Here is a 21,014-nt window from a genome sequence, read left to right as displayed (position 1 = left end):
CACACTTTGAACTCATTTGATAACTCAAATTGATTTTCTAAGTTAAATGACATTTTTGACCCTAAAATGATTTTTAATAATCAAAATATAACTTAAAAAATTATGAAAATGAGTGTTTGGAGTTTTTTGTGATTAGAGGGATTTTTTAAAAATAAAATGGCGATTAAAATAAAAATCACATTTTTAGCCTATTTTTAAATACTAAAATAACTAAAAAATGATAAAAATCACAAAAATAACAAAATTCATGAAAATGTTCTAAATTGTTTTCTAAGCATTTAGGAACAATTGGAATATTTTTCCTGACTTTATAAATGAATATATTGAATTTTAAAGCTTAAAGTAATTTTTAAAGGCTAAAAAATGGATTTTCACCAAAATAATTCCAATAAATCAAAGAAAAATAAAAAAAAATGTAAAATTTGTTTCTCTAGGTTCTTTGACTATAAGGAGATTTTTGAAAAGCATAAAACTTAATTTTTAACTCCTAAAATATCTTATAATTAATAAATACTTCAGAATTTAAAATAATTCTAATAATTTAGAAAGAAGTCAATAAATGCTAAAATTTAGTCTAAATGGTTCTCTGATCTAAGTTTGCCTCCAATAAAAATTTAAAGGGATTAGGCTTTTCCTTAGTAAAGTTATGGAACTTTCTTTGAAAAATCCTATTTTGCATAAAAATTATTTTCTAAATTAAATTAAATTTTGAAAAAAATCACATTTTCTCCTCTCATGTTTTAATTGACCCATGAGTAAGGTAAGACAAAAATTTCAAAGTCATTAAAAATAAATTTGACAAATTATGAAGTGATAGAGCCTTAAGGGCAAAAGTGTAATTTTGAAAGTTTAGCCTTAATTAATATTTAGGCTTAATTCAAAGAGGGAAAATGGCAACCTCTGATTTTAACTAATTCATTTGGAGGATTGAAACCAAAAGGGGGATTAATTGGTAGAAACCAATCTCACTTTTGTTATTTAAGGATAAATTTGTAATTTCCTTAAATTATTAAAATTTGGAAGTCTAGTCAAATAAATGATCCTAGATTTAGGGGTGTAGTTTTGGGTGTTAATAACTCACTAATTTAATACCCCTATTTGATGTTCAAATGACTTTCAAAAAATAATCATCATCACTTAAAATTTTAATCCCTTTTTAAGACATCCATATCTACCTAGGTCTAAAGGGCTTAGTGGTAACTTAAGCTAAAATCGAATTTGAGTAAATAAGAATTAGAAGAATGAATATAAAGTAAGCACCTTTGAACACCCTAATCCCAAGTTAGAACTCAAACTGGCTAAGTATTTCAATAACACTAACTTGCCCCCCTTTAAGGAGCTTCACCCACATAATCCTCAAATTAAATTATAAGTGATAATTACCCTACTCTTAGGGATAATTGAAACATCAATGTTCTTTGAGCATTAAAGGTATTTACAGGATGGGTTATTAAGTAACATAATAAGTTTAAAAAGAGCTCGAAACTTTTTACCAGGTAGGTAGAGGGAAGCATGGACCTGTTTCTTTCTCTAGATTTGTTGGATACCCTCGGAGGTCTACTAAACTAATATGTTTTGCTTAAGAAAAATCATCCTTAATTAAACTAATAAGGACCCACCAAGATATGATCTAGGGTTAGGTAGGTCGCCAAAACCTTACTTTTTCCGCTTTACATAAAATGTTCTAGCATGCATTTTGAGTTTCAGGTGGTGAAACGAGAAGACTCGCCAGGTATGCTTTTATAGTTTACAACATTGTCTTTTCTTAAGCTTTCCACATTGTGCTTACTTACCTGCATGTATGAACAAAACACAAATTTGCGTGGTAAACAACGATGTCACCCTACATGAAAACTAAAACTATCAGGATAGCCATAAAACCAAAACCAAAATCTAGAATTAACCAAGATGAAATTCACCGCCACAACATTATAAAATAACTCAAGATTTAGTCACAAACATCACACAAAACATTAACTACAACTAAATTAAGACGTCTCTATCGGATGATCGGGAATCCCTCGGAGGAGGTAACCTACAGTTGCTAACGAGACTTCCCACGGTTTAAATGAAAGTCTGGGACTCATTAAGTTGAGTTTAATAAATTCATTTGGACTAAGTGAATCCAATATAAAAGAGTGATGCCAGAATGAGGGAACCGTAAGATCCTAACTGGTGTCGCTCTAATCAACTTTAAGATCCCTCATAAAATTTAAAGAACTACAACCATAGGGCCACTTGATTTGACATCATAACTTGACACCCTAGAAAACTCAAACTCATCATGGCAAGGAGCTTGGAGCTAGCATGTTGGGCAGCACGACCATCTTCAACAGCAGAACATGTCTGTACTAGCTAAACCGTTTCTTCCTTAGAATTAAATAATAAGTCATAGGATTTAGAGGTTATCTTCCTAGTGCAACATAAATGCTCAACTCATCTTTAGGACTTTGTATAGCTTTGCTGTATAATATAGCCCTAACTCGCTTAGGATTCTGAGGTTGTCGTTCGTCGCGACCTAAACCCTCACATCTTTTAGGCCATTTGTGTGGTTGTTTCACACAAATGTAAGTCCTAAATTAATAAACTTAGCAGGATGAAACACCTAAATATTTCTCCTTAAAATTGAAGCCAAACAATAGGATATCTTGGGAAGTCACCTAGGTTCTCCTCTAGATCCATGAAATCCCCTAGTCCTACCTCTTTTGGATTCCAAAAACAAAATGCTCTAAACTTGAGCCAGTCCCATTTAACACCTCTCTGTCTTATCTCGTTGAACAGTCCTATCCTTTTGAAATCCTTCAAGATAATATTTCTTAATTTTATCGAAAGTTTTCTTAGGTGGCTTCAGTTATTTAAGATGTAATTAACTATAAGGGTTTGCCCTTATAGGAAACTTTTCTGAACCCAGCTTAAGATAAACTCTATTTAATTCTTCATATTAAATAGGGGAACTTTTCAGCTAAAAAAAGGGTTTTACATACCAAACAAATGTCATTTATTTCTTAATTTATTTGATCGAGTCTCATCCTCAAGTCTTTGTGTTTATTGATACGCCTAAAATGTATAGTATTTTTAGACACATTTTTATACCAATTTTTGAGATATTGCACTTTAATGGAAGGTATTTTAGTGTTTTTTTTTCAGATAAAGGTAAAAAGGTGAAAAATTCTTAATGGAGTGAAAAAGGAAAAAATTTGGAGCAAATAGGTGAAAAATGTGCAAAAGTGTTTTGGCGCAGCTTCTTACGGGCAACTCCTCAACCAAAATAGTGCCGACATAGCCCCAAACTAGTGCCGACATAGCCCTAAATATTTCTAAAATTACCAAAATACCCCTGGAACCCTATATTTCTTGAAATGATCCAAATTCTAAATTTTATCCAAAGATCATCCCAAACCATTTTAAACCGCTCAAATTGCCCAAAATACCCCAAAATTTCCAAAATTCCCAAAATACCCTCAAATTTACCAAAATTACCAAAATGCCCCTCAAGGCCAAAAAATTTCCAAAACATCCAAAATCATTTTAGACATCCCCAAAACCAATCCTAGCTATCCATTGATCCAATTTGGCCAAATTGACCAATTTTGACAAAAATCCCAATTTTACCCCTAAATACCTAAAGTCTCCAAATAACCCCTAATTTCCACTGATTTGATTTCAAACTTCCCCAATTTCAAATCCCAATCAAATTTTTTATCACGTCTAAACCAAATTCTAGCCCAATTGAACCCAATTTCAACCCCAAATTCCAAGTTTAACCTAAATGCCCTAAATTGACTCTAAGCCAAATTTCAATCAAATTGAATTCCCTAACCTATCCAATTTCCCAAATTTTGGATCCTGAACTCTTCATAACATTCCCCTAGACCAATTTTAGCCCTCAATTGTCCTAGAAACAAACTCAAACCAAGCCAAAATCTAATTCAAACCAAAACCCCTAAATTTGCCTAAAAATCCAAATCTCTTTAAATTGAACTTCATAGCCTCCCAATTTTAACCCAATTGACTTCTCAATGCCTTGTGACAATCTCCTGCACCAAATATGCCAATTAATTGAGCCAAATACAAATGCTAGCTAAGCATAAACCAATGTCCAAGCCAAATCCTAGATTTTGAACCCAAACACTGAACTCACTTTGAGCCACTTGGTATAGCCCAACTTGGACTACAACAACTACCATTTAGACACTAGGAACCAATCTAGATCGTCTTAGCCCACCCTAGAGGTGTCATGGACCAAGGGTCTTTTGATTTATGGGATTCCTTCCCATTTTTGGCCAAATTACTTAAGCTTGGCATCACATGATTAAACCTCCATCCTAATCACAATTAAGCTTCCCTTTGGCTACCCTGACTCTGCTATCCACCTTTCCTGGCCTGGTTGGCTGGCCTAGTGGCCGAAAAACACAAAGTCAAGAAACCCTCCTCATGGACCAAACCTAATTTACACCCATCCAATGTGACACATTCTAATTGGCTAATTACACCGCTCAGCCTTGCACATAAGCACCATTGTCCGCCCCTAAGATTGCCCTGTTGGCCACCATGTCCATGGCTATTTAAACAACCCCTCTCTCGACCATGAAGAAGGTATGCCATTTGTTTAGGGAGTTCCTCTTAAACTACTTACAGAGTTGTCGCTGGCCTTCATGAGTTCAACTCTACCATCCATAGCTATTGAAATCCACTGTCCAAGCTCAATTTAAACTTCCAAAATGAGGGCCATTTTCTGTCATTGCATAAACCTCCACCAAACTTTAAATTCAACCTTCCAAAAGCTTCCTTAGACCAAAAGAGTAAGTTCCCCAACAAAACACCTCTTTTTCGAGCACTCTAACCCACTATTACACCAAAGCCGCACCACCCTTTAGTCAAAATCCTACTTAGACCTTATACCAGAACGAGGTGACACTTTGAGGAGATTTGTTGGACTACAAAGAAGCTTCCAGAAGCACCCAATCAAGGCCTCATCTCTTGGGCAAAGGTATACTTTGAAATCTCTAATTTTGGCCTCAATTTCATTAATAGTTAAGTAGATTTGTATTTCATACGCATGTAATTATATAGATATGCTCATCTTGACTAGATGAAGCTATAAGAAAAATATCCATGTGATTTGATTGAGTATCGAGTGAGATCTTAGTATTTTAGAGTGGATGGTTCTTATGTTAGGTTTAATGGGGAAGATGAACAAATGTCATGCATTCGCGCGTGTATTGATCGAACGACAGAAGATGAGTTAAATGGGAGAACAGTTCATAAAGTGCGGGCCACGTGGCAGCTAACGCGGAATATAATGTCAAATAGGAGCGCGCCACGTGGAGTTTTAGAGTTGTAGAGGATCCAGTCAACACCGCGTGGATAAGTAGAAAAATAGGGCATTTTTTATTTAATTAATTCAAAAACTTTAAAAATCCATAACTTTGTGTATAAAATTCATAAAATAAAATAAAAATACCTTATTGCTCGATGAATAGATGAGAAAATTATGAACCAAATATAAAAATGATTTATTATTTATTTTATTTATAATTAATTAAATACTTCATAGAGTAATTTAATTATATTTAATTTAATATTAGTCATCTTGGCTTGAAATTGGGGTGGGGGGCATATTTTGCATGCGGTTAGAGATGTTCTTTGATTTTTCCAAAGTCAAAGAACACCTCTACTCGTAAAAGTCCTAAATTTTAAGATTAGTTGCCTATTTTGTTTAAATGATTATATAAATTTAAATTAAAATAAAAAAAAAATTATGGGACTTATTTTGATAGGGTTTTTATGGTGAGAGGACTTTAGGAAAAATATAAATTGAGTTTAAATAATTATTTACATTATAATAGCAAATTAAGTCATTAAAATTCATAAAAATTCAAATAAATATAGTATAATTCAAAAAATTGTAAAAATTATTTCACATTGTAAATAATGATCATTGAAATCCTCTATAAAAATTTGAAACCCATTTGAAATTTACTTAAGAACAAAGTTTATTTTTCAAGGTAAAATGAGAATTTTGCATTAAAATAATCATAATAAATGAAATATAATTTAAAAAATTATGAAAATTGATTTGGGAGTTACTTGTGATCAGAGGCACCTAAGAAAAAATAAAACAAATATTAAAATGAATAGTTCATTTTTGAGCAACTTTTTAAATTAAAAATAATTTAAATAATTTAAATTTTACAAAAATATGAAAATGCACCAAAATGTTCTTAATTGTTTCCTGATCATTTTGGACCCTATAAAATATTTTTCCTAATTTTTCTAATTTATTTATGTATTTTTAAATGCTGAAAATGTATTTTCCTTAATCTTTTACTAAAATTAATAAAATAAAATAAATCACAAAAATGAAAAGTTTGTTTCTCTAAGTTTTCTGGACCTAGGGAGATGTAATAAAAATATTAAAAGTAATTTTTGAAATTAAATTATATTTTCTATTTAACTAATCACTAAAATCAATAAAAATTATAATAATTAAAATACAATTAAAAAAATCATGAAATTTGGTCCAAGTGGTCCACTAACCTATGTGAACCTCCAAAAATTTTTCCATGAATAGAAACTTTACTTTAGTTAACTAAATAAATTAACATTGAAAATCCTTATTTTGAGCTAAAATAATTATTAAAAATTAAATAAAATTAGAAAATATAATTTCTTCTCTGATATTTTAATTGACCCATTAGTGGGTACCATAAAAAGTTCAAAGTTATTTGAGTTTAATTTAATGAGTTATGAAATAGAGGAGCGCTAAGGCAAAATGGTAATTTTGGGATTTTTAGGCCCTAATTAAATGTTAGGGTTAATCAAATGGGAAATGGGTAAGATTGATATAATAAACTCTCTTAAATGTTTGAAACATAAGGGTTTAAGAGGTAGAAATCAATTTGTCACCTTTTCTATAACAAGGGTAAAATTGTAATTTCTCTAATTTTTTATGACTTGGAAAATTTAATTGGATGATCCTAAGGTAGTGGACTTGAGATTAGGAAGACGATAAATTGCTCATTTGAAGCCCTTAATTGGTGATCAGATGATAAGCATGAGCTTTAATGATAATTAAATTCACTTAATTTAATATTTGGATTATTGCAAACTTACCTCGAAGATTGGATTTAAGGGATTAGTAGTAAGCTAGGCTTGATTCAAATATGTTTAATGAGGATTAGAAAACAGGAACACAACTAATCATGAACACCTTTAAACAGTACAAGCCCAAATTTAATTGTAGGTCCAAAATCCTTAATGACTTGAGCTTGCCCTCAAGGATATCCAATTACATAACTCTTAAATAAAACATCGAGTGAATGTCTGAGTGCCCCCGCTCATGTGATAATTAAAATATTAAAGTTCATTGAGCACAGAATAAATTAATTCACCGAATCTAAATTTAACTTCGGATGAATAGTTTAACAACATATCATGTTCAAATGAACTCAAAATGATTCAAGGGGCTTCATAAGTCGTTTAGGGTTTTGCCCCGAGCATTTTTGAGATTTTTTAAATATTTTGAAGGACAACTGGAATTATCATTCTTTTCTCAAGAAAATCATCCATCAAAACTTTTAAGAACCCACCAAGTTATGTCTTGGGACCCTATAATTCACCTAAATCAATAAAAATTCTCTACCTACTTATCCTACATCAATTAACCTAATGCTCAAGTATTTGAGTCTTCTCTAAGGTATTTAAATCCTTGTGAGCAACTGGAGATATTTGTTTTTGTCACATATGGATCATCAAACTTGTGTAAGCCTGAGGTCTAGGTGGCTAGGACGATGACGATAATGCTAATGCTTGCTAAAACAAGGGGTACGATGTGAGAGTTTAGAATAGTATCTCCTACGTCAAGGACATTCAATAAGAAGAGGGGATACAGATCAATGATATTATTCAATGACACTTGATGAAATGATTGCCCTGATACTCTTAGGTTGTTTATAGTTCAAGCTTGATCAAATTAATTAACATGTGGACTGCACCACTTTACAAAATGTTTTAAACAAAATCTCTTTTTCATGATAAAGTAATATCTACACGCATGAAAATTAAATTTAAAATGAAAATTTAAGGAGGTCCAAGGTTAATCACTTGGATCGAGGATAGGACTGCCCTCCATAGATTATCAGGTTAGTAGCTCTCACTTAAGGTCGGGAAGCACACAGTTTAGCTCTGAGCCTCCACCTTCACCAACGTCTTACACTTAGTTATGATCTTCCATGTGTGACTACGGGTGTTTTTTTACTCTCTCGTGTTTTGCTAAGACTTTTTTTTCTAACTTTTCCAGTACTGGATGCTCCTATTTACTTTCTTGAAATTTATTTAAATTTCCTGCAAATATATTATACTTTATGATGCTAATCATGCAGCAGTGGTAGAGGTTAAGTTACACACTTATATTTTATGCAATGAAATTTTACTTATTTACTTTACAACATTTTCTTACCTGCACTTATTTACTTTACCTGCAAAACTATACCACAATTGAAAAATTTTAAATATATATATATTTTTTCAAAATTAAAATATCATCTTTTTTTTAAAATAAAACTTTTCAAAACAGAAACCACAATTGAAAAATTTTAAATATATATATATTTTCAAAATTAAAATATCATCTTTTTTTAAAATAAAACTTTTCAAAACAGACAACAACATAATATGCCTTTTGAATTTAAGGGAGTCCCTCAGATGAGGTAACCTACGGTTGTTAATGAGATCTCCCCAGTTTAAATGAGCTTAACAACTCATTTAAACTAAGTAAATTCAAGAGAAAATAGTGGTACCATAATGAGAGAACTGTGGGATCCGGATCGGTGTCTCTCTAATCAACTTTAATTTCCCTAAATAATAATTAAACTACAAAAGAACCTAAAACACTTCAACACACATGGTAAAACCTTTTGAACCTTAGAACTTAGGTCTGCTACTTCAACGAGGAGCTTGGAGTAGAATTTGTGGGCAACATGACAACGAGACACAAAACAAAAACTTTGAGAGAGCAAGTGGATCTACAACAGCAATCTTCTCTTAGAGTTAAATAAAAAGCCATAGAACTTCGAGGTAGTTTGTCTAGTATGGCATAAATCCTCAACTTATCTTTAGGCCTTTATAGAATCATGTTGTGCATATTAAGCCCTTACTTGCTTTAGGCTCCAAGGTCATTATTCGTTACGACTTAAATCCTCTCATCTTTTAGGCTATTTGTATGACTGTGTCATGCAAGTGTAAGCCCTAAAAATTTAAAATTGACATGATGAACATTTAATAATATTTTCTTAAAATTGAAGCCAAACCATAGGATAGCTTGGGAAATAACCGAGGTTCTCCTCATGATCCGTTGCATCCCCTAGTTTCCTCCCTTTGAATTCCATAATAACTATTACCATTTGATAATTCCCATTTGATACTCTTTTGTCTGACCTTGAAACTCCTAAACTTTGAAATTCATGAAGACAATATTTTCTGATCTAAATCGAGAATTTTTTTAGGTGACCTTGGTCATTTAAGATGTAATTAATTATAAGGGCTTACCCTTATAGGAAACTTTAAAACCCAGCTTAAAATAAACTCTTTCTAATCTTTCATATTAGATAGAGGAAATTTGTAAGTCAACATAAATGATTTTGTAGACTAAAATGGATGTCATTATTTTTTTATTTTATTTATTCAAGCCTCATTAACAAGTAATGTGTCTATTCCTCAGGATAGATACATCGCTTAAGATATGAAATTATAATATACATATATGAAATTAAAATATCATCTTCCCTCATTTGGTGACCGTAAGGTTCACCCACCAAGGTTGGTTTGGAGCTGATGGAGATCAGATGGCATAGCCGATATGGTGTGGAGAAGTCATCATCCAAAGGATTTAGGACTAAGCATGGGTTTAGGGGACTCATGAGAGAGGTCCATCACTTTTAAGGAATCATTAAAGAGGCTCCTCTTTCTGCCCAAAGTGGCATGGTGAGGTGGCAAGGATTTCATGGCTCGCATGTGGCTTGGGGCAAGGTTCCATGGCTCACATGTGGCATGGGAATTTGTATGGAAATGGATTTTAGAATTTTTTGCATTTTAGAGAGAGCTTTTCATGAGGCTAATTTTGGTTTAATTTGATCATATGTTGCATGGTGTAAGGTTTAATTTTATTAAATAGATGATAAAGATCAAATTGTCATGTGGGATTTGGGCCTTTCAAAAAGGATTGAAATTTGGGCTTTTAGAATTTTTAAGCTCGGGCTTTTAAAATTTAATCATGGGGTAAAAGGGCTGGTTTTTTGGGCTTTTAAAGATGGGTTATTGTTGACCTCACTTTGTTGAGGTCTAGTCTTCCTTCCTTAGAAGCCTAGGATCTAGCAATAAGACTTTCTTACTGACTATCCTAGAGGACTAGTGATGGAACCATGCGCCATTAAAAATTTCTAAACACCTCTTTACTCTTCTTAGAGTTTCACATGTGTGGTTTTAACCTTTACCACTTAGAAGGATGAAACCAACCATAAGGGATCTCAAGAGGAGTCCTCATAAGATTGTCTAGCCTAAGGGTTAGCCCTGGGTGGTTTAATCTTGGTCTTGGTCAGAAACACACATGCACAATCTAAAACCAAAACCAAGCATGATTAACTTGGTTCCCCACTCTTTTGGAAACTCATGTGAGTGGTTCCCCAAACCCTTGGCCTTAGGCTAGGGTGACTAGGACCAACACATGGAGGATCCAAAACGGGGGATTTCTTTGGTCTCATGGCACCAGAAGGATCTCATTATGATTGGCTTCTTCCATGAACCTCAATTTTACGCAAGTACCCAATTTTGACATTTTATCTCCAAACTTTTCCATAATTACCAAAAAACCCCTGAAACCCTAATTTTCCCAAAATTGCCCAAATTCTCAAATTCTCTCCAAAAATGATTTTTAAACCATTCCAAATCTGCAACTTGCCCAAAATACCTCAATTCCTCCAAACTTTCCTTATGCCCCTAACTTCACCAAAATTACCAAAATACCCCTCATGGCAAAAAAATTCTCAAAATCTCCAAATTCATTCCAAATGTCTCCAAAATCAATTTGAACCACTCATTGACTGCAATTGCACCCAAATTTACCAAAATTAGCCAAAATCCCCAAATAGCCCCTAAATGCCTTAAGTCTCCAAATCACCCCAAATTTCCAAGAAAATCATTTCAATCTTACCCAATTTCAATTCTAAACTTAATTTCATTTTGTCAAATCCCAATCTATACCAATTTGGAGCCCAATTGAACCATTCTCCAAACCCTAATTTCAATCTTGAGCCAAAAACCACCAATTTAACCATGCCCTAACTTCCATCAAATTGAACCCCATAACAACTAAATTCCCTCAATTTTGAATCTTAAACTCTTCATAACATTCCCCTAGACCAATTTGAACCCTCTATTATTCTAAACTTAAATTTTAGCCTAACCTAAAATCAGGCCTAAATCAATTACGCTAAAGTTGACCCAACGTCAAAATTTCATTAAATCAAGCTATGTGATCAATTGAATTATACCAAATTCACTTCCTATATTCTTCATGACATTTTTTTAAACCAAATTGAGCCTTCAATCAGTTTGGATCCAAGCCCAAGCTAAGCCTGTCGGCCTGGAATATCTACCATGTTGATTTTGTTGTTTTGAAAAATAAATTTTTGATTTAATTTAATACATATAGATAATATTATTTGTCATGTATTTTATTTTTAATTAAGTAAATACTCTGAGATTAATTTTAATTCTATTTAACTAAATATTAATCAATCACCATGACTTGAATTAATCACCATGACTTGAAATTAGGGGGTTTATTCTCCATATGATTAGGAGTGTTTTCTAATTTTTTAAAAGTAATAGAACATCGCTAACTTTACAAGCCTCAATTTTCATAGTTAAGTCCCCATTTTTGCTTAAAATAATTTTATAAATTAAATTATAAATCAGAAAAATGTGGCAGAGGACCCTAGGAAAAATATAAAATAAGTTTAAATAATTAAGTGCATTATCTTAGCTAACTAAGTCATTAAAACCCATAAAAAATTAAGAAAATAAATTATAATTCAATAAATTATAGAATTTGATCCACAGTGAAGAAAATGAACATATTAAGCCTCTGTAAAAGTTTGAAACCCATTTGAAATGTATTTCATATTAAAAACCTATTTTTCATGGTAAATGGGATTTTTGCACTAAAAAGTTATATTAAATAAAATATAATTAAGAAAATTATGAAAAGTGGTTTGGAGCAATCCTTGTGACAAGGGGCACTCAAGAAAAAATAAAATTGGTGTTAAAATAAATAGTTCATTTTTTAGCTAATTTTTAATTAAAAAATAATTAAAAAACATAAAAATACAAAAATATACCAAAATGTCACAATCTTTTCCCTGGTCACTTGGGACCATTTAAAATATTTTTTCTAATTTTCCTTATAAAGTTATTATTTTTAAATCTCAAAAATCTATTTTCCTTAATTTTGTATCAAAATAATTAGAATAAATAAAATAAAAATCATAAAAATGAAAAGTTTGTTTCTCTCAGTTCTTTGAATATAGAGGGATTAAAGAAAATATAAAAAAAATGTTGAAACAAAATTATACTTTTTTATTTAATTAATCATTATAATCAATAAATAATTATAGCAATTAAAATATAACTAAAAAAATCATGAAATTTGGTCCAAGTGGTCCTCTGACATAGGTGAACCTCCAATAATTTTCCTAAGATAGAAACTTTACTTTGATTAATTGAATGAATTAATATTGAAAAATCCTATTTTTGAGTAAAAATGATTATTAAAATTAAATAAAAATTAAGAAATTATAATTTCACCTTTGATATTTTAATGAAATCCTATTTTTGAGTAAAAATGATTATTAAAATTTAAATAAAAATTAAAAAATTATAATTTCACCTTTGATATTTTAATTGACCCTTGAGTGGGGTACCAAGAATATCTCAAAGTTATTTGAGTTGAATTTAATGATTTTTGATGTGGAAAGCCTTAGAGGCAAAATTCTAATTATGAGATTTTGATGCTCTAATTAAATATTAGGTTAAGTCAAAGAGTAAATGGGTAATATTGATCATAATGAGTCCTCTTGGATGTTTGAAACAAATGGGTTTAAGAGGTAGGAACCAACTACACTTTTCTATGAGGATAAAAATGTAACTTTCTTAAATTATCGTTACTTGGAAGTTAACCACATTGGATGATTCTAAGGTAGTGGGCTTGAGCTAGAAAGATTATAACATACTCATTTAAAGCCCCCTAATTGGTGATTAATGTATTTTTTTTTTCCAATGAGAATTAAATCCACTTAATTCATTATCTTTGATTATCTTTGATTTTTGTAAATCTACGTTGAAAACTTGACTTAAGGGCTTAGTAGTGAGCTAGACTTGATTTAAATTTGTCTAATGAGGTTTAGAAAATAAAACTTAATCAATCATCAATACCTTTAAAGCATTACAAGCCCAACTTTAATCGTAAGTCCAAGATCATTAATGACTTGAGCTTTCCCTTAAGAGCATCAACTTACATAACTCTTAAATAAAACATCAAGTGAATGTTGAATTACCCTACTCATGGGAAAATTAAAACATTAAGGTTCATTGAGCATAGGATAAATTAATTCACTGGATCTAAATTTAACTTTGGATGATTAATTGAACAACATAATAAATTCAAATGAACTCAAAACAGTTTAAGGGATTTTAAAAGTTGTTTAGGGTTGTTCCTAGAACACTCTTATGATCTTTTAGCTATTTTGAATGTCAAGTGAACTTGTTATGCTTTGTTCAAGAAAAAAACATCCTTAAAAGTTTAGGGACCCACCAAATTATGTCTCGGTCACCTAAATCAATTAAAATGCCCTACACTACTTATCCTACATTAATTGACCCAATGCTCAAAGAATTGAGTTTTCCTTAAGGTATTTAAATCCTTGCGAACAACTGAGGATTTTTTTTTGCCACATATGGATCATCAGGCTTGTGTAAATCTGAGGTATAGGTGGCTAGGGCAATGACGATAATGCTAACTAAAATGAGGGATGTGATGTGGGATTTAGAATAATATCTCCTACCTCAAGGAACCTCAATAAAGTGGAGAGGATAAGGATCAATGATACTATTCACTGACTCTCGATGAGATAGCTCCCCTTGATGCTCTTAGGTTTCCTATAATCCTAGCTTGATCCAAGTAATTAACCTGTGGACTATACTACCTCGCAAAGTATTTACAAAAATGAAACTTTTTTTGTTTGTTAAAGTAAATTCTACATGCATGAAAATTAAATTAAAAATAAAAATAAGGTCCACGGTTAATCACTTGGATTGAGGTTAGACTGCCCTCCATAGATTATCGGGTTTGTAGCTCCCACTCAAGGTTGGCAAGCACACAATCTAGCTCTGAGCCCCCACCTTTACCAATGTCTTACACTTAGGTCTGATATTCCCTAAGTGTCTATGAGCTTTCTTCTACATATTTGTGTTTTGATACGACTCATTTTTTGACCTTTTTTAATACCGAATGCTCCTGTTTACTTTCTAATAATTTTTTGAAACTTCCAACAAATATATTATGCTTTATGATGCTAACTTTATGATGCTAACCATGCAACAATGCTAACCATGCAACAGTAGCAGAGGCTCAGGTACACATTTACATTTTATGCATTACAATTTTACTTATTTATAATACAATATTTTATACTTACATTTATTTACTTTACATGCAAAATTAAACCAAAAATGAAAAACACAAACAATTAATAAACATAATACACTCCTTTGGGTTTATAAGGATTTCTCATATAAGGTAACCTACGGTTGCTAATGAGAGTTCTGCGGTTTAAATGAGCTTAACAACTCTTTTAGACTAAATAAATTTAAGAGAAAATAGTGGTGTTGGAATGACGGAACCATTGGATCCTAACTGATGTAGCTCTAATTAAATTAAAATCCCCCCTAAAGACCCTTGAACAACAACAACAACAAGACATGTCACTTAAACTGCAAAACTATAAAACTTTGAACCTGGAGTTGTTACTTTGACGAGAAGTTTGGAGCTAACACCATGAGCAGCATGACAAGATTGTACAAAAGAATAACTTTGAGAGAACAAATAGGTCTACAATAGCAAACCTGCCATTAGAATTAAATAACAAGCCAAAGGACTTTGAGGTAGCTCATCTAGCATGATGTAAATCCTCATCTCATCTTTTGGCCTATTCACAACCATATTGTGCAATGTAAGCCCTAACTTGCTTTAGGCTCTGAGGTTGTCGTTTGTTACAACCATGTTTTGCAACCATGATGGTTTCCGGCGGCTGCTCATCGGCGGGTGACTTCTTTTACTGCTTGGTTTTTGCTAGGGGTGTTCTTCTGTGACTGATTTATCTTCTTGGAAGAGCTCATCCTTACTTTCAGCTTTCTCAGGTTTTGGTATTTCGAACTTGGGGTTAATGTTCCATTGCTTTTACATTGCCCTGGCTGGTGGTAGGGCTTCCTGTTGGTTTTCTATTATTGGTTTCACTTGCTTTAGTTTGTTGGAGGACTGGTTGTTGTTGCCTTATTAACCTCTTCTTTGTTTTCTTGCTGAGTATCTTAGTTTCACTTTCTGGTTTCTTCTGGTTTTCTCTGCATTAGCTTCTTAAGTTACTCTGGTTGGGTCTCTAATCAATGATTACCCCTATTGACATTAAGACCAACATTCAATGGTCTAAAGACACTTTTGCTGGTGTGGTTGATAAAATTTTTAGATTCTAAAGCTCTGTGGAACATATGGTCTTTCCCAACTCTTTCCATGAGGGAGTTGTTAATGGTGAGCTCCCCTACACTAAAAAACTAGGAAAGAAATCAGGGAAACCTGCTGCCTTCTTCTCTGAATCTAAAATTAACTCTCTATGAGCATCCTTTAGTTTTACACTCATTGGAAAGTTCCAATATGGACATCTAAAGATGGAAGCAATCAGAAAATATTTTGAAGATTTAAAACTACTAAGTGAATGGAAGGTGGGATTGGTGGATGGTTAACATTTGTCTATACACCTATCTAGAGAGGAAGACTATTCTAGACTTTTCTCTAAACAAGTTCTGTTGATTGAAGGCATGGCAATGAAACTACGAAAATGGTCTCCTGACTTTGATCCTAGTCAATAACCCTCAATTATCCCTATTTAGTTCAAGCTCCCAGGCCTTAAGCTACATTTCTTCCACCATCAAGTGATGTTCACTATTGGAACTGCTTTGGGTAGGTCTATGAAACTAGATATTCCCACCTATAATCTTTCAAGACCTTCAGCTTCCAGGATCCTAGTAGAAAGAGACATAACACTTCCTAAAGTAGATGAAATTTGGTTGGGTACATCCCATAAAGAGTACTGGCAAAAGATAGTGATGAAACAAAAGCCATATTACCGCACAAAATGTAAAATGTTTGGGCACACGAATGTTAGATGTTACAGACTCCATCCTAACCCCAAAAATCATAACTCAACCTCTAAGGTTACTGCTACTCAGGGGAAACTGCCCCAACTTGTCCCTATTGAGAAAGCCCCCCCAGCTAACAACTCTATTCTTTAGAACTCTTCCCATAAAAATCTAGCAGATGATCCCATAACACTTCCCACAATAGTTGAACCAAATTTGTCTGTGGATGTTCTTCCCAGGGTGGTTACTGAAGTTGAATTTGTGCCTTCACAAGTTTTTCCAAATTCAGCAGATGATCCCATAACACTTCCCACAATAGTTGAGCCAAATTTGTCTGTGGATGTTCTTCCCCTGGTGGTTGCTGAAGTTGAATTTGTGCCTTCACAGTTTTTCCAAATTTAATTCTGTGAATATTTCTCTAGTGGAAGAAGTGGTGGAACAGCTGGCCCAAGTCCTTGAATTGGATAAGGCCTAGTCTGTTCCCCCAACAATGTTCCAGATCTTATCAACCCCTTAGATCCCCCCCTCACCAGATGCTTTAAAAAAAGAATTAGATGATGGATTTCAGCTGCAAAAAGCATGGAAAAAGAAGAAGCAAGCTGTGACTAACTCACAAGGTGATACTTTGGTTATTGAAGCTGGAAGTTCCTACTCCACTAGAAGAGACTCCCTCACCAGGCTTACTAGGGGGAGAACCAAACCCTCCCACCATGATTTATCTCCTATGCTGGAAAATTAGGGGAGTGGCTCACCCACTCTCCTTAAATAGGCTTCTTCATCTTAATAAAAAACATAAAATATGGTGTATTGCTCTACTTAAACCTATGTTTTACAAATATCCTCAAAGGGTCTTGAAATAATTCCATGGCTTTTCCCACTTTTCTAACATTAATAACAAGATATAGATCCTTTGTAGATTTGAGATTACTTGGTCTATCCTCATAGATGAGCCTCAATTTGTTCATTTCCATTTCGATATTGTTGGAAAGTTTAGTTTTGCTAAATAGTTTATGAAGGCCATAATAAGGTTGCTAGAAGAACTCTATAGAATGACCTCCACAACATTGGAGGCTCTATGTCCTCTCCCTGGCTTTTGGGAGGAGACTTTAATTGTTGCGTTACCTCTAAAAAAAGGGGTGGAAGGCCCCTTAACCTGCTGAAAATGACTAAATTTCGTGACAATATTTAAGCTGCTAAGCTATTTGATCTTAGTTTTCAGAGACTCACCTTCACCTGGAGAAGAGGGCGGATAAGGGAGAAACTGGACATGTTCTTAGTAAATGATTATTGGTTTCAGTCTTTTCTACACACCTATGTGTCTCATTTGTCTCTAGCAGGTTCTGACCACAAAACCCTACAGATTTCCATTATTGCCACCCCCCCTCCCCGGCCAAAGGTTCTACCTCCTTCAGAATTTAGAATATGTGGGTAGAACATCCAGATTTTATGAAACTTATTCAAGATCAATGGAGAGGTTATCATCGCACTACCTCTATTATTAAGCTGTGACAATTACATAAATCTATGGCTAGAGCTCCCAAGCATCAGAATTGATCCTCTTTTGGAAATTTCTATGAAAATGTTGATAATGCTGAAAAGAATTTAGTTGTCCTTGAAGCTGAGGTGGAGAATGGTACAATGGATGAAGCTGCTCTATTGGAAAGTGCTAAATAAGTCCTTATGGCCACTTATTGGTTGGAACTCTTTCTAAGGCAGAAAGCAGCTAATTTTAAGGGGGGGGGGGGGTAGAAATACTAAATATTATCATGCTTATATAAAATTATAAAAGGAAATGCAACAACATTCATAGAATTCAAAATGCGGAAGGAATATGGATAACTGATTATGAGGGTATTGCTAATAATGTTATAACCTCTTTCCAAGATCTCCTCACTGCTCCTACAACTGTCTTAACACATGTGGATCTACAACTGTTGCAGGAAGACCAGGAATACATAAGAGAGCTCCAACTTACTTTCACTGCAACTAAATCTAAAATTTTGGAAGCTTTATGCAGCATTGATAGCTTTAAAGTGGTTGGGCCTGATGGGTATACTTCTGCATTCTACAAAAAAGCCTGGCCTATAGTAAAAGGTGAAGTGGTTGCAGTTATCCAGAGTTTCTTCCTGGGAACCCCCCTTCCTACTTTTTTCTACTCTTCCAGCTATGTACTCATCCCCAAAACTTTTGAATGTAGTAATTGGAATCATTTTAGGCCAATAAGGCCCACCAATGTTTTTAGCAAGATTACAGTAAAATTATTGTTGCTAAGCTTCAACATCAATTAATCCATCTCATTAAGTCAAATCAAACTGCATTTGTTAAAGGCAAAACTTTTGCTAATAATGTCCTGCTTGCTCAAGAAATCTTCTTGGACATTAATCACCCTTGTAGATGTGTGAATCTTATCTATAAGTTGGATCTTAAAAAAGCTTATGATACCATTCATTTGTCCTTCATCGTAAATATCATCAAAGCTAAGGGTTTCTCACAAGAATTCTGCAACCTTATCTCCATATGGTTGCAGTTTAACACTCATTTTATCCTTCTTAATGAACGATCTCATGCCTTCTTCTCAGCCACTAGAGGGGTTCAACAAGGAGATCCACTATCCCCTTCAATATTCATTTTGGTTATGGATTATCTCTTAGGATTACTAGATCATGCAATGGCCTAGAAAACTTATATCAGATATCATCATAGATCTAATGTGGAGGTTACCCACCTAATGTATACTAATGACATTATTTTGTTCTCCAAATCCAACAAAAATGCAATCAATGTAATTCAAAAATGTGTGCAACTTTTCCAAGAAACCTCTTGTATGGCTTTTATAACTTCTAAATGCCAAATTTTCTTTAGTAAGCATAATAATTCTGCAGCTAAACAATTGATTGGACATTTCACTGGTTATTCTACATCATCCCCCCACCCTTTAAGTATCTAAGGGTGCCACTAACCAAGGGTAGAGCAAAAAGGGTACAATTTGTTGATGTCTTAGCTAAAATTAATACACAACTGAATTGTTGGACAAACTCATTCTTATCAAATGGAGGCAGAATAACTCTCTTGAAAAGCATATTAACCTCCTTCCCTTCTTACATTCTCCAATTCACCACTATGAAGAAATCTAGTCAATTATTACTTGAAAGAAGCTTCAAAAGGTTTCTTGCTGAACTTAAGGTAAATTATGGATGTAATAATTGATTACCAAATGTTACTATTTAATCAGAATATCAGGCAATGCCCTTGCTGAACTTCCTCATCAGGGACCTCTTGACACTTGAAGAAGGGGAAAACTTTTTGAAAGAATTGATACATTTCTGGTCAATCAAGCTTGGCTGGATACAAAATTTATGAATACAATTTCCCATCTTCCTTACACATGTTCAGATCATAGGCCTTTACTAATCTCTATATCCCCTAATACTGTTGCTCCATTACCAAGATTCAGATTCCTTAATGTTTGGTTGGAACATCCTGAATTCCTTTCCTTTATTAAGTCTGTATGGGTACCTATTTCATCCTTCAATCCTTGAGTTAAACTATGGCAAACTCAAAGGAAAGTGGCTAATTTGATGAAAGCCTAGAATTGGAAATTCTTTGGCAACCTTACAACAAAAGTTGAAGAGGCTGAAGCTGCAATGAAAAAGCTGAATTAAACATTCAGATGGGGATATCTGATGAACAGAACCTGATAGTAGCAAATGCAAATCTACTTCAAGCTATTCATTGGGAGGAAGAGTTCTATAAACAAAAGGCTGCCATCAAAAAATTTGTTGATGGGGATAGGAATATTAAGTTTTACCATGCTTGTATTAAGCAAAGAAGACATTCCAACACCATCTTGAAGATTTAAAATCATAATGGCATTTGGGTCCAGGGAACTGATCTAATTCACAGAGATGCTATTGATCACTTTCAAAGCCTTTTATCTGAACTCCATGAAAGGATTGGGGTAATGCCATGTGGGTGAAATACCTCAGCCCCTCCATGTCCTTCTTCACCTGGAGATGTTTTCATAATATTATTCCCACTGATGATATACTTAAACTCAAGGGTCTAATAGGACCTTCAAGATGTACTCTCTGTTGCCAACAAGAGGAATCTTTAAATTATGTGTTTTTTTCTTGTCCTACTGCTCAAGGGGTTTGGACACAGGTTGCTACTAAGCTTAATTTCCCTTCCCAATTACTGAAGTTTGGTAACTTCCTTGACTACTGGAAAGTTTGGAAAGGGAACCATGCTGAATTGATCCCCTTTATTACTACTTGGTTCATTTGGATGGCAAGGAATAATAGTAAATATGAGGGGATAACCCAAAGTGCTACACAAATTGCTACCAAATGCTTGGCATATACTCCTAGAATAATCAACATCATGGGGTATAAGATTTAAATTCCTGGATGTTCTCAATTCCTCAATACCCAAGTTTCTATTGCTAAACCAAGAGTTCAGCTGTTCCATTGGAATAAACCTTCTTATCCTTGGATCAAAATCAACACTGATGGGAGTTATAGAAGTCACACTGCTGGAATTGGAGGGAT

This window comes from Phalaenopsis equestris, unplaced genomic scaffold (assembly GCF_001263595.1).
Source record: "Phalaenopsis equestris unplaced genomic scaffold, ASM126359v1 Scaffold213817, whole genome shotgun sequence".
Classification (NCBI taxonomy): Eukaryota; Viridiplantae; Streptophyta; class Magnoliopsida; order Asparagales; family Orchidaceae; genus Phalaenopsis; species Phalaenopsis equestris.
Note: the sequence above shows the minus strand (reverse complement) of the source record.